General features: G+C 40.6%; 1 long non-coding RNA gene across 1 annotated transcript; it reads right to left on the bottom strand.

Annotated features, from left to right (window-relative positions):
- Positions 1-805: 805 nt before the first annotated feature.
- Positions 806-8,036, bottom strand: LOC130679514 (uncharacterized). The gene is made up of 4 exons (XR_008992494.1): positions 7,906-8,036; positions 6,415-6,555; positions 4,102-4,280; positions 806-918 (listed from the first exon to the last, which is right to left on the bottom strand). It is a non-coding gene; the product is annotated as an uncharacterized LOC130679514 (long non-coding RNA).
- Positions 8,037-9,423: the final 1,387 nt, after the last annotated feature.

Genomic DNA, 9,423 nt, shown 5'->3' with positions numbered 1-9,423 from the left:
GATTCCCTGCTATAGTCTCTGGAAAGAACACAGGCCTGCCAACACACTGACATGAGCCATATGGTATCAGGTGTAATAGACCTTGTTCCGACTTCCGACCTCCAGAAATGTATGATATGTTTTGCTGCTTTAAGCCACTAAGTTTATGGTATTTTGTTATAGCAAGTAAAAAACTAATAAACTGTTCTAATTTTTTTAATCTAATAACAAATGTATTAGCTTATTTCTTAAATTTCTATTTTAGAGATGAGGAAGCAGACAGATGAGGAAACAGAAAAACTTGTTCAAATTTCTATTACTTAGCATTGTTCCTGGGAGCCCATGGTTTTTCTCCCACCACCTCTCTGGCCACTTATTCCTCAGGCTCCTTGCACATTCTTTTACTCCTAACCAGTCTCTGATGGGTAGTGTTTCTCAGGGGTTTCTCCTAGATACTTTCCTCTCTCCGTTTGAATTCTTTTCCTAGGTGAGCTCGTCCATCCTCAGAGTTTTAAATAGTGTGTATAACCTACTGACTCCCAACGTGGTGTTTCTAACTGGGACTCCTCCTCTGAGCTCCACACTTGTAAGCTTGTCATCTTCCCCCTTGATGCCTGTATTTGGAGAGCTGACAAAGATTTTGAACCTAACACGTTCAAAACAGGATTAATTCCCACCACAGAACCAGTTCCCCACTCCCACATTAGTGACATTTCTCTCAAACCTACAAGGTGCATCAAGCCTCATGCCGCTCTCTCCTCGGCCTCCACAGTTGTGCCGCCAGCTGGCCATCCCATTCTGTCTGCCTTCACTGTACCAACCTGCCCTGAGCCACTGCCACTTCCGACCATGAAAACCATGCAGCTCGCCAGTGGCCTCTCCGCGTCTATCCTGGTTCCTCTGTGGATTGCTGTTCTTCACCACAATGAGCGTGTCCTCCTTAGACAGTAAATCAGATTTTGTCACGTCCCTGCTTAACACCCTTCCATAGCTTTCAAGTGTACTTAAGATAAAGTCCAAACTCCTTTTCAGTGACTCACAAGGCCCCGCATGAGCCAGCTCCTGCCCACCTCTCCAGCCTCACCGCTGCCATTGCCCCTCATTCATTCACCATTTGCCAACCACTCTGGGCTTCACCCACTGCCTCAGTCCTTGTAATTCACTAGTGCCTCAAGGTTTTTACATCTGAGGCTTCCATGGGGAAAGCCTGTGTGCATACACACACACACACCCTTTTTCACCTATCTATTGCTCATTCTTCAATATTCTAATTAAATGTTCATGCTCATAAAAGCCAACACCACACCATACTATCTGAAGCATTTTTACTCTGCCACCCAACCCCTCCCCAACCTGACTGTCTATGCCAGCCCCCATTTGTATCCTTTTAGGACATCTTACAATCCGCATTTTCATCATTTTGGATACTTGTTTTTGTTTTTTGTCTTTCTAGAATGTTAGTTAATTTGATAAAGGAAGGAACTATGTTTGTCTTGGTTATCAGTATAACCTCAGAGCACTATGCCTGACACACAGTAGGTGCACAATATTTGTTGAAAGTTGAATAAATGCCCAAAGTTAGTAATGTTTAAAATGGTACTGATACTTTCTATACCATTATTTAAGAATGCTACCATTACTTGAATAGTGAATTTGAATTTAAATCAATAAATTATAGCCATTTGAATTTACATTTCATAATATCCTTTCATTCCATTGATTGTACTTACCTACACATTAAATCAACTACGCATTTAAAAGTAAAATTTCATCTTATGACTAATTTGACTTTTTTTTTTGTACCTAAAGACTTTTTGAACCAGTTAGCTTCTTTTGGCCTTTCCTTTACACTTGTGTTAAAACCACATGGTGCAGATTCATAGAAAGGAAATATATATTTAGCATAGACTTATCAGCACAAATCATGTTTTTTTCCAGAACTGAAAGTGCTACAGAGAAGTTTATGGCCAGATATAACTTATAGGAAATCCCCAATGAGAAATAAAAGATAAAAATGATTCAAATTATGTAGGTGTGTAGTGACATTCATTTGCATTTCTCTAATGACTAATGATGTTGAACATATTTTCATGTGCTTTTTTACCATCCATATCTCTTTCATGATGAGGAATCTGTTCAAATCTTTTGCCCATTTTATTAATGGATTGTTTGCCTTATTATTGGGTTATAAGAGTTCTTTATGATCTGGAGGCAATAGCTTTATCAGGTTGTATTTTGCAAATATATTCTCCCAGTTTGTGGCTTTTCATTTTCTTAACAGTGTCTTTTAAAGGAAGAAGATTTTCATTTTGATGAAGTCCAATTTAGCAGTTTTTAGTATATGATTCATGCCTTTTGCATCCTGAGAAATCTTTGTTTAACCCAAGGTTACAAAGATTTTGTCCTTTATTTTAAAAGTTTTATTGTTTTGGGTTTTATATTTCATCTCCAACCCATCATTGCAAGGTTTTTGACCAGAGTTATAATAAAATCTCACTTATGTATACTTTCATAACTGACAATAATATAGAGAATAGACAGGGCACCAAGAGTGGCAGTTCAGACACTGGTTGGATAGAAATTGCAGTAATCCTAATGAGAGACATTTTTTAAAGCTGCTGGTGATGCAAAGTGGTGAAAGGTAGTCTGAAAGAAGATATATTCTTAAGTTAGGACCAAGAAAACTTGAAAACAAAAGAGAAAGAGAAAAATCAGGGACTACTCCAAAGTTTTTGGCCTGAGAAACTGAGTTAACAGTTTTGCCATTTGCTAAGTTAAGAAGACTGGGACAAGGAAAATAAAGGGTTTCATTTTGAACTTATAAAATTTGAGCTATCTATTGGACATCCAAGGGTAACTGAGGCTAGTGTGGGCATCTGTGGCTTTTGCCTCTGACCTTCCACTTGCCCTTCTTCTGATAAAAGCCTTGCTGCCCTCTCTTCATTTGGCGAACAGCCCTCACCCATTTCAAGCAATGACCTTCCAGAGGGTTTGACACCAGCTCCAGGAGGGTGCATGTGATTGGGAATATCACACCTCCCTGGCCACATGGCTCTGTCTGAAGATGATGCAATAAAGACCCACGACCTTTTTGCTGGTGTAGTTGAAAGTCATTCTCTTTTCTGCTGCGTTATTGAGGGCACAGGATGGCAGCTTGATAGACATCTCACCACCACCAGCAAAAAGCCTCCACGAGAAATCAGAATCCAGAAGGAAGCAGAGGCACACCACTGTGAGAGACCAGGTATTACTGTTCAAAGTAACCAGCAATTCAAAATGATCCTGACAGGCTAGAATGTTGCACAGAAATTTAAAAAAGAATAATGAAGTCAAACATTAAATTCTACATTTAGTTTCAGAATAGGAAAGTCTGGGCTTCAAAGCAATTCTTGATCAATTGATCTGAGTATACAGTTAATTACAAGTACAAAATTAGTTGGGAAAAATCTTGGTTTCTTTTCAGCTAATTTAGCTTTAGGTATTAATAGTATAATACCCAGAACTCGGGAAGGAATATATCCCACATCATTCAGTCTAAAGAGTTAATATCTCGTGTTATATTCTGGAGAGAGATGTAGAAAAACTAGACTATGTCCTGGACAAAGTGACCGAGATGGGGATCTGAAAAACATCCAGGTTGAAAGAGACTTGGGGGAGGTGGGGGAATGTAACCTGATGAAGACAAAAGGGGGGGGAGACATGGTCCTCACATGCTTTCAGCCTCTCATAGAGCAGAGGCTGCAGACTTCTGTCCTCCAGTTCAGAGGACAGGCTCCGGAGTGAGAGGGAAGGGGAGCAGGTGAAGTGAGCTCTGGCTTAGGATGAGAAGGAACCAGCAACCTCTGAGCAGACTGCCAAAAAACAAGCCTCTGTCCCAGGCTGGTCCCCAGGAAAGGCTGAGTGCTCTTCATCAGGAACCTTTAAGAAGGGGGTTTTGCTCATCTGGTAAAGCTGCATTTGATGGACTCTGTTGTTTCTTCCAAATCTAAGTTTATGTAATTTATTTACGAAATATTAAGACAAGAGGTTAAATCATAAAGACGCCAGCTCCTTACAATGTACATATTTTCACAAACAGGCACAGCAGAGGTGCCCATGGTGTCTCGTTATCTCACTACTTACCTTTTGTAGCAATTGTTTTGCGTCAGTCACTTGGCAACCAGAGTGGAATTTCTGTCTGGTTTTACTCTGTTCACGCAGCGGTGAAGAGCAGGAGCACTGGAGACAGACTCGCTTCAGTTTTGGTTTTACTGGTGTAGATTTGGGGTATGTGACTTAGCTTTCAAGGCTCAGTTTCCAGTCTGCAAACAGGGCATAATAACTGACCTGGGTAATAACCGACCTGCTCATAGGATAGTTGTGAGATCAAATGAGATAGTGCATGTAAAGCACTTTGCATGGTGCTTGCAAATGGCAAACCCCCAGGGGACGTTACCCATGATGATACCAGTAGGGGTAAGAGACTGTACCCGCCTTAGCAATGTATCTCCTAGATTTAACCTTCAAATTTCCTCTATGTTATTTTAGAGGCTGAGTGCATTTGTTTTGCTAATTACTTTGTTTCAGGAATACTAGAATTTGAAAATATGAAATGGGGCTTGTTAAACAAATGCTGCCAGGCAGCCCGGTGTAGTGGTGGGGGCCAGACCAGGCCCCCATTTGTACCAGCTCTATGCCTGGACAAATCACTCATAGTATCAGCAAAATGAGAGGGTTAGATCTTTACGTTCTTTCCTGGCTAAAATGTTTCATCCTAAATGGGGCCATGGATAGAAAAGAATACTAAATCATGAAAATAGAAGGAATGGGAAAACCAAAAAGCTTAAACACTTACTATTTAAGCAGTCCATGAATCAAAATGCCTCCTTTACTAGCTTCATTGTGCAATTAATGGTCCTTGTGTACTGTATAAAACCGGGCAATAATAGCCATGTCTGCCAATTATAAATGACTAAAATTGCCCTAAGTTTTAATAATGGTGTACCTCATTCAAATGAAGGGAAGTTAAAGGTGAACCTGCCGGACATTGCCATACACATCACATCGAACCCCTCATTACAGGCCTTCATGCTATGGAGAATGGTCACAGCCAAATAGAATAGAAAATTTCCTGCTATATAACTCTGGTATGTTGTTTTATTTGATTTGTACTGGAATTCTGTAGCTTGATTACAGGATTAGAACAGATGGACTTAAAAGAACTCTTTTACTGCCAGATGGCCACTTGAAGCTTTACTGTAGGCCACAGCCACATGCTCTGTATCAGACAGATGGCCCCAGAAATCAAGGGCACAGGTCTTACTCTTCCTCCTCCCCTCCTCCTCCTCCCCTCTTCTCCCTTCCCCCTATCTATCTAGCTCCTCCAGTGTGAGAGCAGCATGCACACAAAGAATAAGATGCAATTCAGGGTTCAAGAAATTCATAGTATCATAGAGGAAACAGACATATAAATAGACAATTCTAACACATGGGATAAGTGCAAAGTAGAAGTGTGTTCAGAGCAGTATGGGAGCATTAGAGAGCGCTGTCTAGTGCAGACAGGGAGGTGAAGACCATTCAATGATAGAGAACACTACTGAGGGATGATAGGAACTGAGTTGTAAAAGTTAAATAAGAATTAGCCAAGTAAATACAGAGCTGGAGGCAGGGGGCTTGTCGGGTGGCATTCCAAGCAGAGGTAGAACATGAACACGGGCCTGGCGAAGAAACAGCATGATGATCACCAAACGCACTAAAAGTATCTCCATGTCACTGAGTAATGTAGTACAGGTAGATACAGGTAGGAATAGGACTGAACTGAAAATGTACATTTGTGTGATGCTAAGTAGGCTAGACTAGTGATTCTCAGTGTGGTCCATGGACCTGCAGTGTAACATCACCTGGGAATTTTTTGGACATATGAGTTCCCAGGTCTTCTCATGGACCTAACTGAACTGGAAACTGTGGAGGGAGAGATCAGCAATTGATGTTTCCATAGGTGATTCTGATGTACACTACAGTCCGGAAAACACTCACCTAGGCTTCATCCTATAGCAGCAAGGGAACTTTTGAAGAGTATTTAGAATGACATGGACAGACTTGCGTTTTAAGTCCCTGCTCAGGTTCCTACTTGCCCACCAAGTCCCCACCCCCATCTAGAGCAAAGCCAACACAATGAACTATTTCAGAGAAATGGTAAAACTTTATGGTTTCCCGGGCCAGGCATATTGGAGAGCAGGGGCCTTGTGTATCAGCTATTTCTGGAAGGCCATTTCCATAATAAGGTATCTTCTCATACTAATGCTAGTCAAACAGTACAACTAACTGATGAAGAGGATTCTGACGCAGGATCTAACTGAAAGATCAACTTCCTTTAGGCCCACCCCCAAGTTCTGCAACCACAATGCTGTCCATATCCCAACCTGCAAAACCACAGGCTTTTACTCCACCTCATACCTGCCACCATACTTTGCTTCAGAACTTTGTAAACATCACCCAGGTGCTCCTTCCTTCCCAAGTTCTGGAATGCAACAGTCAAGAGTATCTACCCAGTCCCTGATCCTGTGTCCACATCTTGATTTAGTCTTTTCATTAATCCTGTAAACAATAAATTGGGATTATATCAGATACACATTTCTCTGCTTTTCATGATATTAGAGATTATCGCTCTAATGCAGGACTACTCAAGAAGATGGGTTTGCATTTGGGAAGCACAGTCAAATTTTTTTTTTTACATATTCATAAAATTATAGAGCTGGATAGGCTCAAGCTGCTGGGAAGGGATCTATCCTGAAAAATCCTTATTATCATATAGATAATATCTGTACAGGTTACAAAAAATATATTTGGCACCTTGTAGGATAGTACCTCTTCTTCAGTCAAAAATAACATGAAAAGTTTCTGTAAAAAGAAAAAAAATCTCATTCAGATGCCATATATATGTAAACTGAGAAATTTGTCCATCCTAACCATAACCTTATAATTTTCAAGCTTTATTTTTAACAGTGGAATGCTTTTTTAAGCAGCATTTACACCAGCTTCCAATATAGAAAATAAATAAAAGTCAAGTCACTCTGGTCCTGGGAAAGGGAGAGCACACCACCTCCTCTCAGTAATCTGCTTGTCCCCTTGGGCAGCCTCTGAGACACCTCCTTGGGCCCATTGGTTTAGAACCACCGATCTAATTTATTTCCAGTAGGAATGAATAATCCCACTTCATTAATAGGACTGATAATAACTGTATTAGTCAGAATTCTCCAGAAAAACAGACCAATAGGATACGTATGTGCATATCCTAATTCACTATATACTTAGTATATATTGGTATAATATATACACATACATACAGAAAGAGAAAGAGGGCTGAGAGAGATTTATTTTAAGACATTGGCTCATGTGATTGTAGGGGGCTGGCAAGTCTGAAATTTGCAGGGCTGGCCAGCAGCCTGGAGATTCCAGCAGAAGTTAATGTTACAGTTTTGAGTCCAAAGTCAGTCTGGAGGCAGAACATTTTCCTTCTCTTCCAGGGACCTCAGTCTTTTCTCTTAAGGCTTTCAACTATTTGTATGAGGCCCACTCACATTATGGAGGGTAATCTGCTTTGCTCAGTGTCTACTGACTTAAATGTTAATCATGTCTAAAACATACCTTCATAGTAATATCTAGATTGGCATTTGCCCAAGCAACCACGTGCCATAGTCCAGCCAATTTGACAAACAAGTTAACCATCACAGTAGCTGAAAAAGATATGCTGATTTCCCTAGCTACTGTATAGTTATAAGAAAGGTTTTGCAGAGCTGGGTGATCAGAGGTGAAAAACAAACATGTTTAAGTGCCAAAGTAGTCCAATATGCTTCTTTGAAATGAAAAATGTAGCTAGAGGTCTAGCAAGGACTATATGAGGAAAGGCAGGGAAAAGCAGGCCTAATTTTGGTGAATTTGGCTTACCTTGAGAAAAAACTGTAGAGTAGAAGTTAGTCACCAAAACTGAAACTGAAGGAAATGAAATTTTTGCCTGTCAAAAGCTGAATTCATGCTTCTACCCCAGAGGAGGATTAGCTCTTCAGTCTAAAAGAAAGTTGTTCAGAAAAGAGTGGCTGAATGATAACCAGTATATGTTGTTCGTCACTCAAGTTTTTAGACTGTAAGCTGTGATCTCTTAAGTCTCAGAACAGGCCCCCCCCACCTAAACCCGGCACCCAGCTGGGCTACATAAATCACCCTGACGGCCCTAGCGCATCAGTTTGGGCACAGCTGTTGGATCAGGGCAGCCACTTTGTATGTCAACAACCTGTGATCTGGCACAAAAGCTCTACTCCCCAGAGAAGCCTGTGACTGAATAAATCTAACTCTCCTTTTGAGAAACTTTTTAGTCCTAAAAAAAAAGTGAAAAGCAGCTGGTAAGAAGAGCAAAGATTAAAAAACACAGACAAGCCAGGGTACGTGAATACAGAGATGGCCAAGGCCTTGCGCCTGACACGCACAGGTGGCTGACAAGAAAGAGAGAGTGAAACACTTGTGACAAATACCGCAGCAGTGGGACACATGGGACACTACGGGACCACAAAGCGGTGCTTAGAAGGTGACTAAGGAGGAGGAGACCATAAGGACAGCTGAGCTGTAATAATGGCAGAGCACTGTCATCTGGCTCCATGAACTGCTGCTGTCAAGTGACATGACAGCTCCCTAAAGCCAGAATTGGGCCTTGAGGAACAGAAATCTTCTAGTTCTCAAATTTCACTGTGATTGCCATAGAGCCCAGATAAGTGTCTGCAACTGTCTTTATATGACTTCCAGTGCCTTTGCTGCTACTTGGTTCCCATGAGGCCCTAGACCCACCTCTTTTCCTTATTCTTTTTCCATGTATATTTACAGCAAGACCCCCTCACTTGAGACACTCAGGAGAGTCGAGGTTACTTATAAACTGAAAACCAAACACGCCACTTTTGGTTAAGTACTTGTTATATACAGAAGCTTTCTTTTTTTTTTTAGATAATTATTTTTTATTGAAGGGTAGTTGACACACAGTATTACATTACATTAGTTTCAGGTGTACAACACAGTGATTCAACATTTATATACATGATAATTCTAGGTACCAGCTATCACCATACCAAGTTGTTACAATATTTTGACTATATTTCTTATGCTATACATTACATCCCGGTTACTTGTTTATTTTACAATTGGAAGTGTGTATATATATATATTTTTGTGTGTGTGAGGGCATCTCTCATATTTATTGATCAAATGGTTGTTAACAACAATAAAATTCTGTATAGGGGGGGTCAATGCTCAATGCACAATCATTAATCCACCCCAAGCCTAATTTTCATCAGTCTCCGATCTTCTGAAGCATAAAGAACAGGTTCTTACATGGAGAACAAATTCTTACATAGTGAATAAGTTACATGGTGAACAGTACAAGGGCAATCATCACAGAAGCTTTCGGTTTTGCTCATGCAT

This window comes from Manis pentadactyla, chromosome 11 (genome assembly GCF_030020395.1).
Source record: "Manis pentadactyla isolate mManPen7 chromosome 11, mManPen7.hap1, whole genome shotgun sequence".
NCBI classification, from domain to species: domain Eukaryota; kingdom Metazoa; phylum Chordata; class Mammalia; order Pholidota; family Manidae; genus Manis; species Manis pentadactyla.
The sequence above is the reverse complement of the archived record's forward strand: the minus strand, read 5'-3'. Positions and strand labels throughout refer to the sequence as shown.